At 49.9% G+C, this 18,682-nt stretch overlaps 20 non-coding genes across 20 annotated transcripts; 10 read left to right on the top strand and 10 right to left on the bottom strand.

Annotated features, from left to right (window-relative positions):
* Positions 1–50: 50 nt before the first annotated feature.
* Trnal-uaa (transfer RNA leucine (anticodon UAA)) lies at positions 51–134 on the bottom strand. The gene has a single exon. It is a non-coding gene; the product is annotated as a tRNA-Leu (tRNA).
* A 672-nt stretch (positions 135–806) lies between these two features.
* Trnag-ccc (transfer RNA glycine (anticodon CCC)) lies at positions 807–878 on the top strand. The gene has a single exon. It is a non-coding gene; the product is annotated as a tRNA-Gly (tRNA).
* A 1,124-nt stretch (positions 879–2,002) lies between these two features.
* Trnal-uaa (transfer RNA leucine (anticodon UAA)) lies at positions 2,003–2,086 on the bottom strand. The gene has a single exon. It is a non-coding gene; the product is annotated as a tRNA-Leu (tRNA).
* A 673-nt stretch (positions 2,087–2,759) lies between these two features.
* Trnag-ccc (transfer RNA glycine (anticodon CCC)) lies at positions 2,760–2,831 on the top strand. Its single transcript has one exon. It is a non-coding gene; the product is annotated as a tRNA-Gly (tRNA).
* Positions 2,832–3,955: 1,124 nt separating this feature from the next.
* Trnal-uaa (transfer RNA leucine (anticodon UAA)) lies at positions 3,956–4,039 on the bottom strand. Its single transcript has one exon. It is a non-coding gene; the product is annotated as a tRNA-Leu (tRNA).
* Positions 4,040–4,712: 673 nt separating this feature from the next.
* Trnag-ccc (transfer RNA glycine (anticodon CCC)) lies at positions 4,713–4,784 on the top strand. The gene has a single exon. It is a non-coding gene; the product is annotated as a tRNA-Gly (tRNA).
* Positions 4,785–5,908: 1,124 nt separating this feature from the next.
* Trnal-uaa (transfer RNA leucine (anticodon UAA)) lies at positions 5,909–5,992 on the bottom strand. The gene has a single exon. It is a non-coding gene; the product is annotated as a tRNA-Leu (tRNA).
* A 671-nt stretch (positions 5,993–6,663) lies between these two features.
* On the top strand, positions 6,664–6,735 carry Trnag-ccc (transfer RNA glycine (anticodon CCC)). Its single transcript has one exon. It is a non-coding gene; the product is annotated as a tRNA-Gly (tRNA).
* Positions 6,736–7,859: 1,124 nt separating this feature from the next.
* Positions 7,860–7,943, bottom strand: Trnal-uaa (transfer RNA leucine (anticodon UAA)). The gene has a single exon. It is a non-coding gene; the product is annotated as a tRNA-Leu (tRNA).
* Positions 7,944–8,614: 671 nt separating this feature from the next.
* Positions 8,615–8,686, top strand: Trnag-ccc (transfer RNA glycine (anticodon CCC)). Its single transcript has one exon. It is a non-coding gene; the product is annotated as a tRNA-Gly (tRNA).
* A 1,124-nt stretch (positions 8,687–9,810) lies between these two features.
* Trnal-uaa (transfer RNA leucine (anticodon UAA)) lies at positions 9,811–9,894 on the bottom strand. Its single transcript has one exon. It is a non-coding gene; the product is annotated as a tRNA-Leu (tRNA).
* A 671-nt stretch (positions 9,895–10,565) lies between these two features.
* Positions 10,566–10,637, top strand: Trnag-ccc (transfer RNA glycine (anticodon CCC)). Its single transcript has one exon. It is a non-coding gene; the product is annotated as a tRNA-Gly (tRNA).
* A 1,124-nt stretch (positions 10,638–11,761) lies between these two features.
* On the bottom strand, positions 11,762–11,845 carry Trnal-uaa (transfer RNA leucine (anticodon UAA)). Its single transcript has one exon. It is a non-coding gene; the product is annotated as a tRNA-Leu (tRNA).
* Positions 11,846–12,515: 670 nt separating this feature from the next.
* Trnag-ccc (transfer RNA glycine (anticodon CCC)) lies at positions 12,516–12,587 on the top strand. The gene has a single exon. It is a non-coding gene; the product is annotated as a tRNA-Gly (tRNA).
* Positions 12,588–13,711: 1,124 nt separating this feature from the next.
* On the bottom strand, positions 13,712–13,795 carry Trnal-uaa (transfer RNA leucine (anticodon UAA)). The gene has a single exon. It is a non-coding gene; the product is annotated as a tRNA-Leu (tRNA).
* A 671-nt stretch (positions 13,796–14,466) lies between these two features.
* Trnag-ccc (transfer RNA glycine (anticodon CCC)) lies at positions 14,467–14,538 on the top strand. The gene has a single exon. It is a non-coding gene; the product is annotated as a tRNA-Gly (tRNA).
* Positions 14,539–15,662: 1,124 nt separating this feature from the next.
* Trnal-uaa (transfer RNA leucine (anticodon UAA)) lies at positions 15,663–15,746 on the bottom strand. Its single transcript has one exon. It is a non-coding gene; the product is annotated as a tRNA-Leu (tRNA).
* A 671-nt stretch (positions 15,747–16,417) lies between these two features.
* Trnag-ccc (transfer RNA glycine (anticodon CCC)) lies at positions 16,418–16,489 on the top strand. The gene has a single exon. It is a non-coding gene; the product is annotated as a tRNA-Gly (tRNA).
* A 1,124-nt stretch (positions 16,490–17,613) lies between these two features.
* Positions 17,614–17,697, bottom strand: Trnal-uaa (transfer RNA leucine (anticodon UAA)). The gene has a single exon. It is a non-coding gene; the product is annotated as a tRNA-Leu (tRNA).
* Positions 17,698–18,369: 672 nt separating this feature from the next.
* Trnag-ucc (transfer RNA glycine (anticodon UCC)) lies at positions 18,370–18,441 on the top strand. The gene has a single exon. It is a non-coding gene; the product is annotated as a tRNA-Gly (tRNA).
* The last annotated feature ends 241 nt before the right edge of the window (positions 18,442–18,682 follow it).

The raw sequence follows: 18,682 nt of genomic DNA, 5'->3' as shown, positions 1-18,682 counted from the left end.
TCCTTTCCCGCACGAAGGAAACGGGTAGGTTTGGAATATTTAAAATTCATTGTCAGATGTGGGGTTCGAACCCACGCTCCCGTTCGGGAACCAGAGCTTAAATCTGGCGCCTTAGACCGCTCGGCCAATCTGACGTGCGAGCGGAAACACACTGCTGCCATCGTTTCTATAAACATCTCCAGGGCCTGACTGCGAAATTTGCTTGTTTTTTTTTGTGTGAAGGAAATACGTTTTTTTAGAGTATTTAAAACGAGTTGTGAGATGTGAGGTAACACCCCACCCTCACTGTCGGCACCCGGAACTTAAATATGGTGCCTGGCACCGTTGTTTTCCGACGCCTTCGGCCTTAAGTGGAACGAGCAGAACTCTAACTATCAATTTTCACATTGGCGTGGAGAAAACAACGAACGACAATAAAAGTCCGTTCCCTAGCAACGGCTACGCTGTGTATTTCGCCCTCAGGGGAAGCTAATGATATGCTCCAGGCGAGGATCAAACTAACCAACTTAACATTGTGATACTTAGGCGCTTTCTACTTCTGGACTGGCACAATTATGCTCAATCGTCTCTGGATCGTCTGTACGTACGTCACATTAGATATTTCTTATATCATGCTGCTGTAAATTAAAGGGCAGTTTTCCAACGGCTGTCAGTTGTGCTTCTATTTACGCTAGCAGCACCTACACACTGCGTTCAGATGTGCCAACCTCTGCCCTGGCGTTGAACGCCTACAGCGCCTTCGCCTTCGGCCTCTGGTGGCAGGAGGGTAGCCGATACATCGCGGCGTGAATGACTCGGCACGCAAGGCGGTGGTGGTGTAACGGTCAGCATGGTTGCTCCCCAAGCAGTTGATCCGGGTTCGATTCCCGGCCACCGCACGAAACGTACATTTTTCTTCTAGGGCTATTCCACGTAACGTAACGCGATCCTCGAAACAGAACCGTCGTGGTACGAATAGTTTTCCTTCGCCCCACGTCTCACTCCGTGTCGCCATTGCGGTAGTCGCCGGATTTCGATTCACAGCATCGTGTGTCTCCATGTGTCGACTTGTCTCGACTTTGCTCGGCTGACGCGAGAGCTGACGCTTGGAAATGGGCATATATGTAGAGGGCAGGCGGGAGAAACGACTGCGAGAGACCAAAAACCGACAAACATACGACAGAACCTTTCATTTTATTGTGGCCACAGATTCGCGCTTTAGTGCACCGACAGGCAGGAGTGGCGTCAGCGTGCTGGACCGCATCATTATCGCTAAGCAGCGACGACACCTAAGTAAATAGGCAAAATGAAAGAAGCCAAATGTAGGTAGAGCTCCAAGCTGGTCGCCCATCCAAGTACTAAACACGGCCAACCGCTATTAACTCCAATCAACAGACGAGAACCGCTGCACTCAGCGTGGTATGGCCGTTATCGACAACGCCGCGAAACGTGCAGACGTCTTGCTTCTTGTGCACATCACTTGGTATTTACCTGGCAGTGTCTCGCTGGAGGAAGCACTGTCTTTTATGAGAGAAAAATGAAATGGCACTTAATGCTATCGAATACATGGCCTTTGTGTTCACAGCACGACGCTCTAACGTACTGAGCTGAGGAGCGATGCAATTCGGCCACGTCACCAGTCCAATACCCGGTCCACCGGCTCATCCACCTTCATTACTGCCCTGCCAGACATTTAACCACGTATCTGTTTTCGTTGACTTTTGCTTTCTTGATGCTTGGACCCAAAAAGCACAACACAAAGAAAACGTAAGCGCCGTGAGACTAGCCAAGACTCAGCAAACAAAAGTATGTTCGGCTACCAGGAATCGAATCCGGGCTGCCTGGCTAAAAGCCATGCCTCCTAACAGCTTTCCGTTCCTTCTGACGGCCAGACAATCAGACGTGCAGGGCAAGCGCCATAATCACTGCCGTCACTGATAATATCTCTTCAACCTGTTTGCGCGAAATTTACTTCCTTTCCCGCACGAAGGAAACGGGTAGGTTTGGAATATTTAAAATTCATTGTCAGATGTGGGGTTCGAACCCACGCTCCCTTTCGGGAACGAGAGCTTAAATCTGGCGCCTTAGACCGCTCGGCCAATCTGACGTGCGAGCGGAAACACACTGCTGCCATCGTTTCTATAAACATCTCCAGGGCCTGACTGCGAAATTTGCTTGTTTTTTTTTTGTGTGAAGGAAATACGTTTTTTTAGAGTATTTAAAACGAGTTGTGAGATGTGAGGTAACACCCCACCCTCACTGTCGGCACCCGGAACTTAAATATGGTGCCTGGCACCGTTGTTTTCCGACGCCTTCGGCCTTAAGTGGAACGAGCAGAACTCTAACTATCAATTTTCACATTGGCGTGGAGAAAACAACGAACGACAATAAAAGTCCGTTCCCTAGCAACGGCTACGCTGTGTATTTCGCCCTCAGGGGAAGCTAATGATATGCTCCAGGCGAGGATCAAACTAACCAACTTAACATTGTGATACTTAGGCGCTTTCTACTTCTGGACTGGCACAATTATGCTCAATCGTCTCTGGATCGTCTGTACGTACGTCACATTAGATATTTCTTATATCATGCGGCTGTAAATTAAAGGGCAGTTTTCCAACGGCTGTCAGTTGTGCTTCTATTTACGCTAGCAGCACCTACACACTGCGTTCAGATGTGCCAACCTCTGCCCTGGCGTTGAACGCCTACAGCGCCTTCGCCTTCGGCCTCTGGTGGCAGGAGGGTAGCCGATACATCGCGGCGTGAATGACTCGGCACGCAAGGCGGTGGTGGTGTAACGGTCAGCATGGTTGCTTCCCAAGCAGTTGATCCGGGTTTGATTCCCGGCCACCGCACGAAACGTACATTTTTCTTCTAGGGCTATTCCACGTAACGTAACGCGATCCTCGAAACAGAACCGTCGTGGTACGAATAGTTTTCCTTCGCCCCACGTCTCACTCCGTGTCGCCATTGCGGTAGTCGCCGGATTTCGATTCACAGCATCGTGTGTCTCCATGTGTCGACTTGTCTCGACTTTGCTCGGCTGACGCGAGAGCTGACGCTTGGAAATGGGCATATATGTAGAGGGCAGGCGGGAGAAACGACTGCGAGAGACCAAAAACCGACAAACATACGACAGAACCTTTCATTTTATTGTGGCCACAGATTCGCGCTTTAGTGCACCGACAGGCAGGAGTGGCGTCAGCGTGCTGGACCGCATCATTATCGCTAAGCAGCGACGACACCTAAGTAAATAGGCAAAATGAAAGAAGCCAAATGTAGGTAGAGCTCCAAGCTGGTCGCCCATCCAAGTACTAAACACGGCCAACCGCTATTAACTCCAATCAACAGACGAGAACCGCTGCACTCAGCGTGGTATGGCCGTTATCGACAACGCCGCGAAACGTGCAGACGTCTTGCTTCTTGTGCACATCACTTGGTATTTACCTGGCAGTGTCTCGCTGGAGGAAGCACTGTCTTTTATGAGAGAAAAATGAAATGGCACTTAGTGCTATCGAATACATGGCCTTTGTGTTCACAGCACGACGCTCTAACGTACTGAGCTGAGGAGCGATGCAATTCGGCCACGTCACCAGTCCAATACCCGGTCCACCGGCTCATCCACCTTCATTACTGCCCTGCCAGACATTTAACCACGTATCTGTTTTCGTTGACTTTTGCTTTCTTGATGCTTGGACCCGAAAAGCACAACACAAAGAAAACGTAAGCGCCGTGAGACTAGCCAAGACTCAGCAAACAAAAGTATGTTCGGCTACCAGGAATCGAATCCGGGCTGCCTGGCTGAAAGCCATGCCTCCTAACAGCTTTCCGTTCCTTCTGACGGCCAGACAATCAGACGTGCAGGGCAAGCGCCATAATCACTGCCGTCACTGATAATATCTCTTCAACCTGTTTGCGCGAAATTTACTTCCTTTCCCGCACGAAGGAAACGGGTAGGTTTGGAATATTTAAAATTCATTGTCAGATGTGGGGTTCGAACCCACGCTCCCTTTCGGGAACGAGAGCTTAAATCTGGCGCCTTAGACCGCTCGGCCAATCTGACGTGCGAGCGGAAACACACTGCTGCCATCGTTTCTATAAACATCTCCAGGGCCTGACTGCGAAATTTGCTTGTTTTTTTTTTGTGTGAAGGAAACACGTTTTTTTAGAGTATATAAAACGAGTTGTGAGATGTGAGGTAACACCCCACCCTCACTGTCGGCACCCGGAACTTAAATATGGTGCCTGGCACCGTTGTTTTCAGACGCCTTCGGCCTTAAGTGGAACGAGCAGAACTCTAACTATCAATTTTCACATTGGCGTGGAGAAAACAACGAACGACAATAAAAGTCCGTTCCCTAGCAACGGCTACGCTGTGTATTTCGCCCTCAGGGGAAGCTAATGATATGCTCCAGGCGAGGATCAAACTAACCAACTTAACATTGTGATACTTAGGCGCTTTCTACTTCTGGACTGGCACAATTATGCTCAATCGTCTCTGGATCGTCTGTACGTACGTCACATTAGATATTTCTTATATCATGCTGCTGTAAATTAAAGGGCAGTTTTCCAACGGCTGTCAGTTGTGCTTCTATTTACGCTAGCAGCACCTACACACTGCGTTCAGATGTGCCAACCTCTGCCCTGGCGTTGAACGCCTACAGCGCCTTCGCCTTCGGCCTCTGGTGGCAGGAGGGTAGCCGATACATCGCGGCGTGAATGACTCGGCACGCAAGGCGGTGGTGGTGTAACGGTCAGCATGGTTGCTTCCCAAGCAGTTGATCCGGGTTCGATTCCCGGCCACCGCACGAAACGTACATTTTTCTTCTAGGGCTATTCCAAGTAACGTAACGCGATCCTCGAAACAGAACCGTCGTGGTACGAATAGTTTTCCTTCGCCCCACGTCTCACTCCGTGTCGCCATTGCGGTAGTCGCCGGATTTCGATTCACAGCATCGTGTGTCTCCATGTGTCGACTTGTCTCGACTTTGCTCGGCTGACGCGAGAGCTGACGCTTGGAAATGGGCATATATGTAGAGGGCAGGCGGGAGAAACGACTGCGAGAGACCAAAAACCGACAAACATACGACAGAACCTTTCATTTTATTGTGGCCACAGATTCGCGCTTTAGTGCACCGACAGGCAGGAGTGGCGTCAGCGTGCTGGACCGCATCATTATCGCTAAGCAGCGACGACACCTAAGTAAATAGGCAAAATGAAAGAAGCCAAATGTAGGTAGAGCTCCAAGCTGGTCGCCCATCCAAGTACTAAACACGGCCAACCGCTATTAACTCCAATCAACAGACGAGAACCGCTGCACTCAGCGTGGTATGGCCGTTATCGACAACGCCGCGAAACGTGCAGACGTCTTGCTTCTTGTGCACATCACTTGGTATTTACCTGGCAGTGTCTCGCTGGAGGAAGCACTGTCTTTTATGAGAGAAAAATGAAATGGCACTTAGTGCTATCGAATACATGGCCTTTGTGTTCACAGCACGACGCTCTAACGTACTGAGCTGAGGAGCGATGCAATTCGGCCACGTCACCAGTCCAATACCCGGTCCACCGGCTCATCCACCTTCATTACTGCCCTGCCAGACATTTAACCACGTATCTGTTTTCGTTGACTTTTGCTTTCTTGATGCTTGGACCCAAAAAGCACAACACAAAGAAAACGTAAGCGCCGTGAGACTAGCCAAGACTCAGCAAACAAAAGTATGTTCGGCTACCAGGAATCGAATCCGGGCTGCCTGGCTGAAAGCCATGCCTCCTAACAGCTTTCCGTTCCTTCTGACGGCCAGACAATCAGACGTGCAGGGCAAGCGCCATAATCACTGCCGTCACTGATAATATCTCTTCAACCTGTTTGCGCGAAATTTACTTCCTTTCCCGCACGAAGGAAACGGGTAGGTTTGGAATATTTAAAATTCATTGTCAGATGTGGGGTTCGAACCCACGCTCCCTTTCGGGAACGAGAGCTTAAATCTGGCGCCTTAGACCGCTCGGCCAATCTGACGTGCGAGCGGAAACACACTGCTGCCATCGTTTCTATAAACATCTCCAGGGCCTGACTGCGAAATTTGCTTGTTTTTTTTGTGTGAAGGAAATACGTTTTTTTAGAGTATTTAAAACGAGTTGTGAGATGTGAGGTAACACCCCACCCTCACTGTCGACACCCGGAACTTAAATATGGTGCCTGGCACCGTTGTTTTCCGACGCCTTCGGCCTTAAGTGGAACGAGCAGAACTCTAACTATCAATTTTCACATTGGCGCGGAGAAAACAACGAACGACAATAAAAGTCCGTTCCCTAGCAACGGCTACGCTGTGTATTTCGCCCTCAGGGGAAGCTAATGATATGCTCCAGGCGAGGATCAAACTAACCAACTTAACATTGTGATACTTAGGCGCTTTCTACTTCTGGACTGGCACAATTATGCTCAATCGTCTCTGGATCGTCTGTACGTACGTCACATTAGATATTTCTTATATCATGCGGCTGTAAATTAAAGGGCAGTTTTCCAACGGCTGTCAGTTGTGCTTCTATTTACGCTAGCAGCACCTACACACTGCGTTCAGATGTGCCAACCTCTGCCCTGGCGTTGAACGCCTACAGCGCCTTCGCCTTCGGCCTCTGGTGGCAGGAGGGTAGCCGATACATCGCGGCGTGAATGACTCGGCACGCAAGGCGGTGGTGGTGTAACGGTCAGCATGGTTGCTTCCCAAGCAGTTGATCCGGGTTCGATTCCCGGCCACCGCACGAAACGTACATTTTTCTTCTAGGGCTATTCCAAGTAATGTAACGCGATCCTCGAAACAGAACCGTCGTGGTACGAATAGTTTTCCTTCGCCCCACGTCTCACTCCGTGTCGCCATTGCGGTAGTCGCCGGATTTCGATTCACAGCATCGTGTGTCTCCATGTGTCGACTTGTCTCGACTTTGCTCGGCTGACGCGAGAGCTGGCGCTTGGAAATGGGCATATATGTAGAGGGCAGGCGGGAGAAACGACTGCGAGAGACCAAAAACCGACAAACATACGACAGAACCTTTCATTTTATTGTGGCCACAGATTCGCGCTTTAGTGCACCGACAGGCAGGAGTGGCGTCAGCGTGCTGGACCGCATCATTATCGCTAAGCAGCGACGACACCTAAGTAAATAGGCAAAATGAAAGAAGCCAAATGTAGGTAGAGCTCCAAGCTGGTCGCCCATCCAAGTACTAAACACGGCCAACCGCTATTAACTCCAATCAACAGACGAGAACCGCTGCACTCAGCGTGGTATGGCCGTTATCGACAACGCCGCGAAACGTGCAGACGTCTTGCTTCTTGTGCACATCACTTGGTATTTACCTGGCAGTGTCTCGCTGGAGGAAGCACTGTCTTTTATGAGAGAAAAATGAAATGGCACTTAGTGCTATCGAATACATGGCCTTTGTGTTCACAGCACGACGCTCTAACGTACTGAGCTGAGGAGCGATGCAATTCGGCCACGTCACCAGTCCAATACCCGGTCCACCGGCTCATCCACCTTCATTACTGCCCTGCCAGACATTTAACCACGTATCTGTTTTCGTTGACTTTTGCTTTCTTGATGCTTGGACCCAAAAAGCACAACACAAAGAAAACGTAAGCGCCGTGAGACTAGCCAAGACTCAGCAAACAAAAGTATGTTCGGCTACCAGGAATCGAATCCGGGCTGCCTGGCTGAAAGCCATGCCTCCTAACAGCTTTCCGTTCCTTCTGACGGCCAGACAATCAGACGTGCAGGGCAAGCGCCATAATCACTGCCGTCACTGATAATATCTCTTCAACCTGTTTGCGCGAAATTTACTTCCTTTCCCGCACGAAGGAAACGGGTAGGTTTGGAATATTTAAAATTCATTGTCAGATGTGGGGTTCGAACCCACGCTCCCTTTCGGGAACGAGAGCTTAAATCTGGCGCCTTAGACCGCTCGGCCAATCTGACGTGCGAGCGGAAACACACTGCTGCCATCGTTTCTATAAACATCTCCAGGGCCTGACTGCGAAATTTGCTTGTTTTTTTTGTGTGAAGGAAATACGTTTTTTTAGAGTATTTAAAACGAGTTGTGAGATGTGAGGTAACACCCCACCCTCACTGTCGACACCCGGAACTTAAATATGGTGCCTGGCACCGTTGTTTTCCGACGCCTTCGGCCTTAAGTGGAACGAGCAGAACTCTAACTATCAATTTTCACATTGGCGCGGAGAAAACAACGAACGACAATAAAAGTCCGTTCCCTAGCAACGGCTACGCTGTGTATTTCGCCCTCAGGGGAAGCTAATGATATGCTCCAGGCGAGGATCAAACTAACCAACTTAACATTGTGATACTTAGGCGCTTTCTACTTCTGGACTGGCACAATTATGCTCAATCGTCTCTGGATCGTCTGTACGTACGTCACATTAGATATTTCTTATATCATGCGGCTGTAAATTAAAGGGCAGTTTTCCAACGGCTGTCAGTTGTGCTTCTATTTACGCTAGCAGCACCTACACACTGCGTTCAGATGTGCCAACCTCTGCCCTGGCGTTGAACGCCTACAGCGCCTTCGCCTTCGGCCTCTGGTGGCAGGAGGGTAGCCGATACATCGCGGCGTGAATGACTCGGCACGCAAGGCGGTGGTGGTGTAACGGTCAGCATGGTTGCTTCCCAAGCAGTTGATCCGGGTTCGATTCCCGGCCACCGCACGAAACGTACATTTTTCTTCTAGGGCTATTCCAAGTAACGTAACGCGATCCTCGAAACAGAACCGTCGTGGTACGAATAGTTTTCCTTCGCCCCACGTCTCACTCCGTGTCGCCATTGCGGTAGTCGCCGGATTTCGATTCACAGCATCGTGTGTCTCCATGTGTCGACTTGTCTCGACTTTGCTCGGCTGACGCGAGAGCTGACGCTTGGAAATGGGCATATATGTAGAGGGCAGGCGGGAGAAACGACTGCGAGAGACCAAAAACCGACAAACATACGACAGAACCTTTCATTTTATTGTGGCCACAGATTCGCGCTTTAGTGCACCGACAGGCAGGAGTGGCGTCAGCGTGCTGGACCGCATCATTATCGCTAAGCAGCGACGACACCTAAGTAAATAGGCAAAATGAAAGAAGCCAAATGTAGGTAGAGCTCCAAGCTGGTCGCCCAACCAAGTACTAAACACGGCCAACCGCTATTAACTCCAATCAACAGACGAGAACCGCTGCACTCAGCGTGGTATGGCCGTTATCGACAACGCCGCGAAACGTGCAGACGTCTTGCTTCTTGTGCACATCACTTGGTATTTACCTGGCAGTGTCTCGCTGGAGGAAGCACTGTCTTTTATGAGAGAAAAATGAAATGGCACTTAGTGCTATCGAATACATGGCCTTTGTGTTCACAGCACGACGCTCTAACGTACTGAGCTGAGGAGCGATGCAATTCGGCCACGTCACCAGTCCAATACCCGGTCCACCGGCTCATCCACCTTCATTACTGCCCTGCCAGACATTTAACCACGTATCTGTTTTCGTTGACTTTTGCTTTCTTGATGCTTGGACCCAAAAAGCACAACACAAAGAAAACGTAAGCGCCGTGAGACTAGCCAAGACTCAGCAAACAAAAGTATGTTCGGCTACCAGGAATCGAATCCGGGCTGCCTGGCTGAAAGCCATGCCTCCTAACAGCTTTCCGTTCCTTCTGACGGCCAGACAATCAGACGTGCAGGGCAAGCGCCATAATCACTGCCGTCACTGATAATATCTCTTCAACCTGTTTGCGCGAAATTTACTTCCTTTCCCGCACGAAGGAAACGGGTAGGTTTGGAATATTTAAAATTCATTGTCAGATGTGGGGTTCGAACCCACGCTCCCTTTCGGGAACGAGAGCTTAAATCTGGCGCCTTAGACCGCTCAGCCAATCTGACGTGCGAGCGGAAACACACTGCTGCCATCGTTTCTATAAACATCTCCAGGGCCTGACAGCGAAATTTGCTTGTTTTTTTTGTGTGAAGGAAATACGTTTTTTTAGAGTATTTAAAACGAGTTGTGAGATGTGAGGTAACACCCCACCCTCACTGTCGACACCCGGAACTTAAATATGGTGCCTGGCACCGTTGTTTTCCGACGCCTTCGGCCTTAAGTGGAACGAGCAGAACTCTAACTATCAATTTTCACATTGGCGCGGAGAAAACAACGAACGACAATAAAAGTCCGTTCCCTAGCAACGGCTACGCTGTGTATTTCGCCCTCAGGGGAAGCTAATGATATGCTCCAGGCGAGGATCAAACTAACCAACTTAACATTGTGATACTTAGGCGCTTTCTACTTCTGGACTGGCACAATTATGCTCAATCGTCTCTGGATCGTCTGTACGTACGTCACATTAGATATTTCTTATATCATGCGGCTGTAAATTAAAGGGCAGTTTTCCAACGGCTGTCAGTTGTGCTTCTATTTACGCTAGCAGCACCTACACACTGCGTTCAGATGTGCCAACCTCTGCCCTGGCGTTGAACGCCTACAGCGCCTTCGCCTTCGGCCTCTGGTGGCAGGAGGGTAGCCGATACATCGCGGCATGAATGACTTGGCACGCAAGGCGGTGGTGGTGTAACGGTCAGCATGGTTGCTTCCCAAGCAGTTGATCCGGGTTCGATTCCCGGCCACCGCACGAAACGTACATTTTTCTTCTAGGGCTATTCCAAGTAACGTAACGCGATCCTCGAAACAGAACCGTCGTGGTACGAATAGTTTTCCTTCGCCCCACGTCTCACTCCGTGTCGCCATTGCGGTAGTCGCCGGATTTCGATTCACAGCATCGTGTGTCTCCATGTGTTGACTTGTCTCGACTTTGCTCGGCTGACGCGAGAGCTGACGCTTGGAAATGGGCATATATGTAGAGGGCAGGCGGGAGAAACGACTGCGAGAGACCAAAAACCGACAAACATACGACAGAACCTTTCATTTTATTGTGGCCACAGATTCGCGCTTTAGTGCACCGACAGGCAGGAGTGGCGTCAGCGTGCTGGACCGCATCATTATCGCTAAGCAGCGACGACACCTAAGTAAATAGGCAAAATGAAAGAAGCCAAATGTAGGTAGAGCTCCAAGCTGGTCGCCCAACCAAGTACATAACACGGCAAACCGCTATTAACTCCAATCAACAGACGAGAACCGCTGCACTCAGCGTGGTATGGCCGTTATCGACAACGCCGCGAAACGTGCAGACGTCTTGCTTCTTGTGCACATCACTTGGTATTTACCTGGCAGTGTCTCGCTGGAGGAAGCACTGTCTTTTATGAGAGAAAAATGAAATGGCACTTAGTGCTATCGAATACATGGCCTTTGTGTTCACAGCACGACGCTCTAACGTACTGAGCTGAGGAGCGATGCAATTCGGCCACGTCACCAGTCCAATACCCGGTCCACCGGCTCATCCACCTTCATTACTGCCCTGCCAGACATTTAACCACGTATCTGTTTTCGTTGACTTTTGCTTTCTTGATGCTTGGACCCAAAAAGCACAACACAAAGAAAACGTAAGCGCCGTGAGACTAGCCAAGACTCAGCAAACAAAAGTATGTTCGGCTACCAGGAATCGAATCCGGGCTGCCTGGCTGAAAGCCATGCCTCCTAACAGCTTTCCGTTCCTTCTGACGGCCAGACAATCAGACGTGCAGGGAAAGCGCCATAATCACTGCCGTCACTGATAATATCTCTTCAACCTGTTTGCGCGAAATTTACTTCCTTTCCCGCACGAAGGAAACGGGTAGGTTTGGAATATTTAAAATTCATTGTCAGATGTGGGGTTCGAACCCACGCTCCCTTTCGGGAACCAGAGCTTAAATCTGGCGCCTTAGACCGCTCGGCCAATCTGACGTGCGAGCGGAAACACACTGCTGCCATCGTTTCTATAAACATCTCCAGGGCCTGACTGCGAAATTTGCTTGTTTTTTTTGTGTGAAGGAAATACGTTTTTTTAGAGTATTTAAAACGAGTTGTGAGATGTGAGGTACACCCCACCCTCACTGTCGACAGCCGGAACTTAAATATGGTGCCTGGCACCGTTGTTTTCCGACGCCTTCGGCCTTAAGTGGAACGAGCAGAACTCTAACTATCAATTTTCACATTGGCGCGGAGAAAACAACGAACGACAATAAAAGTCCGTTCCCTAGCAACGGCTACGCTGTGTATTTCGCCCTCAGGGGAAGCTAATGATATGCTCCAGGCGAGGATCAAACTAACCAACTTAACATTGTGATACTTAGGCGCTTTCTACTTCTGGACTGGCACAATTATGCTCAATCGTCGCTGGATCGTCTGTACGTACGTCACATTAGATATTTCTTATATCATGCGGCTGTAAATTAAAGGGCAGTTTTCCAACGGCTGTCAGTTGTGCTTCTATTTACGCTAGCAGCACCTACACACTGCGTTCAGATGTGCCAACCTCTGCCCTGGCGTTGAACGCCTACAGCGCCTTCGCCTTCGGCCTCTGGTGGCAGGAGGGTAGCCGATACATCGCGGCGTGAATGACACGGCACGCAAGGCGGTGCTGGTGTAACGGTCAGCATGGTTGCTTCCCAAGCAGTTGATCCGGGTTCGATTCCCGGCCACCGCACGAAACGTACATTTTTCTTCTAGGGCTATTCCAAGTAACGTAACGCGATCCTCGAAACAGAACCGTCGTGGTACGAATAGTTTTCCTTCGCCCCACGTCTCACTCCGTGTCGCCATTGCGGTAGTCGCCGGATTTCGATTCACAGCATCGTGTGTCTCCATGTGTCGACTTGTCTCGACTTTGCTCGGCTGACGCGAGAGCTGACGCTTGGAAATGGGCATATATGTAGAGGGCAGGCGGGAGAAACGACTGCGAGAGACCAAAAACCGACAAACATACGACAGAACCTTTCATTTTATTGTGGCCACAGATTCGCGCTTTAGTGCACCGACAGGCAGGAGTGGCGTCAGCGTGCTGGACCGCATCATTATCGCTAAGCAGCGACGACACCTAAGTAAATAGGCAAAATGAAAGAAGCCAAATGTAGGTAGAGCTCCAAGCTGGTCGCCCAACCAAGTACTAAACACAGCCAACCGCTATTAACTCCAATCAACAGACGAGAACCGCTGCACTCAGCGTGGTATGGCGGTTATCGACAACGCCGCGAAACGTGCAGACGTCTTGCTTCTTGTGCACATCACTTGGTATTTACCTGGCAGTGTCTCGCTGGAGGAAGCACTGTCTTTTATGAGAGAAAAATGAAATGGCACTTAGTGCTATCGAATACATGGCCTTTGTGTTCACAGCACGACGCTCTAACGTACTGAGCTGAGGAGCGATGCAATTCGGCCACGTCACCAGTCCAATACCCGGTCCACCGGCTCATCCACCTTCATTACTGCCCTGCCAGACATTTAACCACGTATCTGTTTTCGTTGACTTTTGCTTTCTTGATGCTTGGACCCAAAAAGCACAACACAAAGAAAACGTAAGCGCCGTGAGACTAGCCAAGACTCAGCAAACAAAAGTATGTTCGGCTACCAGGAATCGAATCCGGGCTGCCTGGCTGAAAGCCATGCCTCCTAACAGCTTTCCGTTCCTTCTGACGGCCAGACAATCAGACGTGCAGGGCAAGCGCCATAATCACTGCCGTCACTGATAATATCTCTTCAACCTGTTTGCGCGAAATTTACTTCCTTTCCCGCACGAAGGAAACGGGTAGGTTTGGAATATTTAAAATTCATTGTCAGATGTGGGGTTCGAACCCACGCTCCCTTTCGGGAACCAGAGCTTAAATCTGGCGCCTTAGACCGTTCGGCCAATCTGACGTGCGAGCGGAAACACACTGCTGCCATCGTTTCTATGAACATCTCCAGGGCCTGACTGCGAAATTTGCTTGTTTTTTTTGTGTGAAGGAAATACGTTTTTTTAGAGTATTTAAAACGAGTTGTGAGATGTGAGGTAACACCCCACCCTCACTGTCGACACCCGGAACTTAAATATGGTGCCTGGCACCGTTGTTTTCCGACGCCTTCGGCCTTAAGTGGAACGAGCAGAACTCTAACTATCAATTTTCACATTGGCGCGGAGAAAACAACGAACGACAATAAAAGTCCGTTCCCTAGCAACGGCTACGCTGTGTATTTCGCCCTCAGGGGAAGCTAATGATATGCTCCAGGCGAGGATCAAACTAACCAACTTAACATTGTGATACTTAGGCGCTTTCTACTTCTGGACTGGCACAATTATGCTCAATCGTCTCTGGATCGTCTGTACGTACGTCACATTAGATATTTCTTATATCATGCGGCTGTAAATTAAAGGGCAGTTTTCCAACGGCTGTCAGTTGTGCTTCTATTTACGCTAGCAGCACCTACACACTGCGTTCAGATGTGCCAACCTCTGCCCTGGCGTTGAACGCCTACAGCGCCTTTGCCTTCGGCCTCTGGTGGCAGGAGGGTAGCTGATACATCGCGGCGTGAATGACTCGGCACGCAAGGCGGTGGTGGTGTAACGGTCAGCATGGTTGCTTCCCAAGCAGTTGATCCGGGTTCGATTCGCGGCCACCGCACGAAAAGTACATTTTTCTTCTAGGGCTATTCCAAGTAACGTAACGCGATCCTCGAAACAGAACCGTCGTGGTACGAATAGTTTTCCTTCGCCCCACGTCTCACTCCGTGTCGCCATTGCGGTAGTCGCCGGATTTCGATTCACAGCATCGTGTGTCTCCATGTGTCGACTTGTCTCGACTTTGCTCGGCTGACGCGAGAGCTGACGCTTGGAAATGGGCATATATGTAGAGGGCAGGCGGGAGAAACGACTGCGAGAGACCAAAAACCGACAAACATACGACAGAACCTTTCATTTTATTGTGGCCACAGATTCGCGCTTTAGTGCACCGACAGGCAGGAGTGGCGTCAGCGTGCTGGACCGCATCATTATCGCTAAGCAGCGACGACACCTAAGTAAATAGGCAAAATGAAAGAAGCCAAATGTAGGTAGAGCTCCAAGCTGGTCGCCCAACCAAGTACTAAACACGGCCAACCGCTATTAACTCCAATCAACAGACGAGGACCGCTGCACTCAGCGTGGTATGGCCGTTATCGACAACGCCGCGAAACGTGCAGACGTCTTGCTTCTTGTGCACATCACTTGGTATTTACCTGGCAGTGTCTCGCTGGAGGAAGCACTGTCTTTTATGAGAGAAAAATGAAATGGCACTTAGTGCTATCGAATACATGGCCTTTGTGTTCACAGCACGACGCTCTAACGTACTGAGCTGAGGAGCGATGCAATTCGGCCACGTCACCAGTCCAATACCCGGTCCACCGGCTCATCCACCTTCATTACTGCCCTGCCAGACATTTAACCACGTATCTGTTTTCGTTGACTTTTGCTTTCTTGATGCTTGGACCCAAAAAGCACAACACAAAGAAAACGTAAGCGCCGTGAGACTAGCCAAGACTCAGCAAACAAAAGTATGTTCGGCTACCAGGAATCGAATCCGGGCTGCCTGGCTGAAAGCCATGCCTCCTAACAGCTTTCCGTTCCTTCTGACGGCCAGACAATCAGACGTGCAGGGCAAGCGCCATAATCACTGCCGTCACTGATAATATCTCTTCAACCTGTTTGCGCGAAATTTACTTCCTTTCCCGCACGAAGGAAACGGGTAGGTTTGGAATATTTAAAATTCATTGTCAGATGTGGGGTTCGAACCCACGCTCCCTTTCGGGAACCAGAGCTTAAATCTGGCGCCTTAGACCGCTCGGCCAATCTGACGTGCGAGCGGAAACACACTGCTGCCATCGTTTCTATAAACATCTCCAGGGCCTGACTGCGAAATTTGCTTGTTTTTTTTGTGTGAAGGAAATACGTTTTTTTAGAGTATTTAAAACGAGTTGTGAGATGTGAGGTAACACCCCACCCTCACTGTCGGCACCCGGAACTTAAATATGGTGCCTGGCACCGTTGTTTTCCGACGCCTTCGGCCTTAAGTGGAACGAGCAGAACTCTAACTATCAATTTTCACATTGGCGTGGAGAAAACAACGAACGACAATAAAAGTCCGTTCCCTAGCAACGGCTATGCTGTGTATTTCGCCCTCAGGGGAAGCTAATGATATGCTCCAGGCGAGGATCAAACTAACCAACTTAACATTGTGATACTTAGGCGCTTTCTACTTCTGGACTGGCACAATTATGCTCAATCGTCTCTGGATCGTCTGTACGTACGTCACATTAGATATTTCTTATATCATGCGGCTGTAAATTAAAGGGCAGTTTTCCAACGGCTGTCAGTTGTGCTTCTATTTACGCTAGCAGCACCTACACACTGCGTTCAGATGTGCCAACCTCTGCCCTGGCGTTGAACGCCTACAGCGCCTTCGCCTTCGGCCTCTGGTGGCAGGAGGGTAGCCGATACATCGCGGCGTGAATGACTCGGCACGCAAGGCGGTGGTGGTGTAACGGTCAGCATGGTTGCTTCCCAAGCAGTTGATCCGGGTTCGATTCCCGGCCACCGCACGAAACGTACATTTTTCTTCTAGGGCTATTCCAAGTAACGTAACGCGATCCTCGAAACAGAACCGTCGTGGTACGAATAGTTTTCCTTCGCCCCACGTCTCACTCCGTGTCGCCATTGCGGTAGTCGCCGGATTTCGATTCACAGCATCGTGTGTCTCCATGTGTCGACTTGTCTCGACTTTGCTCGGCTGACGCGAGAGCTGACGCTTGGAAATGGGCATATATGTAGAGGGCAGGCGGGAGAAACGACTGCGAGAGACCAAAAACCGACAAACATACGACAGAACCTTTCATTTTATTGTGGCCACAGATTCGCGCTTTAGTGCACCGACAGGCAGGAGTGGCGTCAGCGTGCTGGACCGCATCATTATCGCTAAGCAGCGACGACACCTAAGTAAATAGGCAAAATGAAAGAAGCCAAATGTAGGTAGAGCTCCAAGCTGGTCGCCCATCCAAGTACTAAACACGGCCAACCGCTATTAACTCCAATCAACAGACGAGAACCGCTGCACTCAGCGTGGTATGGCCGTTATCGACAACGCCGCGAAACGTGCAGACGTCTTGCTTCTTGTGCACATCACTTGGTATTTACCTGGCAGTGTCTCGCTGGAGGAAGCACTGTCTTTTATGAGAGAAAAATGAAATGGCACTTAGTGCTATCGAATACATGGCCTTTGTGTTCACAGCACGACGCTCTAACGTACTGAGCTGAGGAGCGATGCAATTCGGCCACGTCACCAGTCCAATACCCGGTCCACCGGCTCATCCACCTTCATTACTGCCCTGCCAGACATTTAACCACGTATCTGTTTTCGTTGACTTTTGCTTTCTTGATGCTTGGACCCAAAAAGCACAACACAAAGAAAACGTAAGCGCCGTGAGACTAGCTAAGACTCAGCAAACAAAAGTATGTTCGGCTACCAGGAATCGAATCCGGGCTGCCTGGCTGAAAGCCATGCCTCCTAACAGCTTTCCGTTCCTTCTGACGGCCAGACAATCAGACGTGCAGGGCAAGCGCCATAATCACTGCCGTCACTGATAATATCTCTTCAACCTGTTTGCGCGAAATTTACTTCCTTTCCCGCACGAAGGAAACGGGTAGGTTTGGAATATTTAAAATTCATTGTCAGATGTGGGGTTCGAACCCACGCTCCCTTTCGGGAACCAGAGCTTAAATCTGGCGCCTTAGACCGCTCGGCCAATCTGACGTGCGAGCGGAAACACACTGCTGCCATCGTTTCTATAAACATCTCCAGGGCCTGACTGCGAAATTTGCTTGTTTTTTTTTGTGTGAAGGAAATACGTTTTTTTAGAGTATTTAAAACGAGTTGTGAGATGTGAGGTAACACCCCACCCTCACTGTCGGCACCCGGAACTTAAATATGGTGCCTGGCACCGTTGTTTTCCGACGCCTTCGGCCTTAAGTGGAACGAGCAGAACTCTAACTATCAATTTTCACATTGGCGTGGAGAAAACAACGAACGACAATAAAAGTCCGTTCCCTAGCAACGGCTAAACTGTGTATTTCGCCCTCAGGGGAAGCTAATGATATGCTCCAGGCGAGGATCAAACTAACCAACTTAACATTGTGATACTTAGGCGCTTTCTACTTCTGGACTGGCACAATTATGCTCAATCGTCGCTGGATCGTCTGTACGTACGTCACATTAGATATTTCTTATATCATGCGGCTGTAAATTAAAGGGCAGTTTTCCAACGGCTGTCAGTTGTGCTTCTATTTACGCTAGCAGCACCTACACACTGCGTTCAGATGTGCCAACCTCTGCCCTGGCGTTGAACGCCTACAGCGCCTTCGCCTTCGGCCTCTGGTGGCAGGAGGGTAGCCGATACATCGCGGCGTGAATGACTCGGCACGCAAGGCGGTGCTGGTGTAACGGTCAGCATGGTTGCTTTCCAAGCAGTTGATCCGGGTTCGATTCCCGGCCACCGCACGAAACGTACATTTTTCTTCTAGGGCTATTCCAAGTAACGTAACGCGATCCTCGAAACAGAACCGTCGTGGTACGAATAGTTTTCCTTCGCCCCACGTATCACTCCGTGTCGCCATTGCGGTAGTCGCCGGATTTCGATTCACAGCATCGTGTGTCTCCATGTGTCGACTTGTCTCGACTTTGCTCGGCTGACGCGAGAGCTGACGCTTGGAAATGGGCATATATGTAGAGGGCAGGCGGG

This window comes from Schistocerca gregaria, chromosome 2, assembly GCF_023897955.1.
Source record: "Schistocerca gregaria isolate iqSchGreg1 chromosome 2, iqSchGreg1.2, whole genome shotgun sequence".
Taxonomy (NCBI): domain Eukaryota; kingdom Metazoa; phylum Arthropoda; class Insecta; order Orthoptera; family Acrididae; genus Schistocerca; species Schistocerca gregaria.
This window is presented reverse-complemented; position numbering and strand designations above follow the sequence as displayed.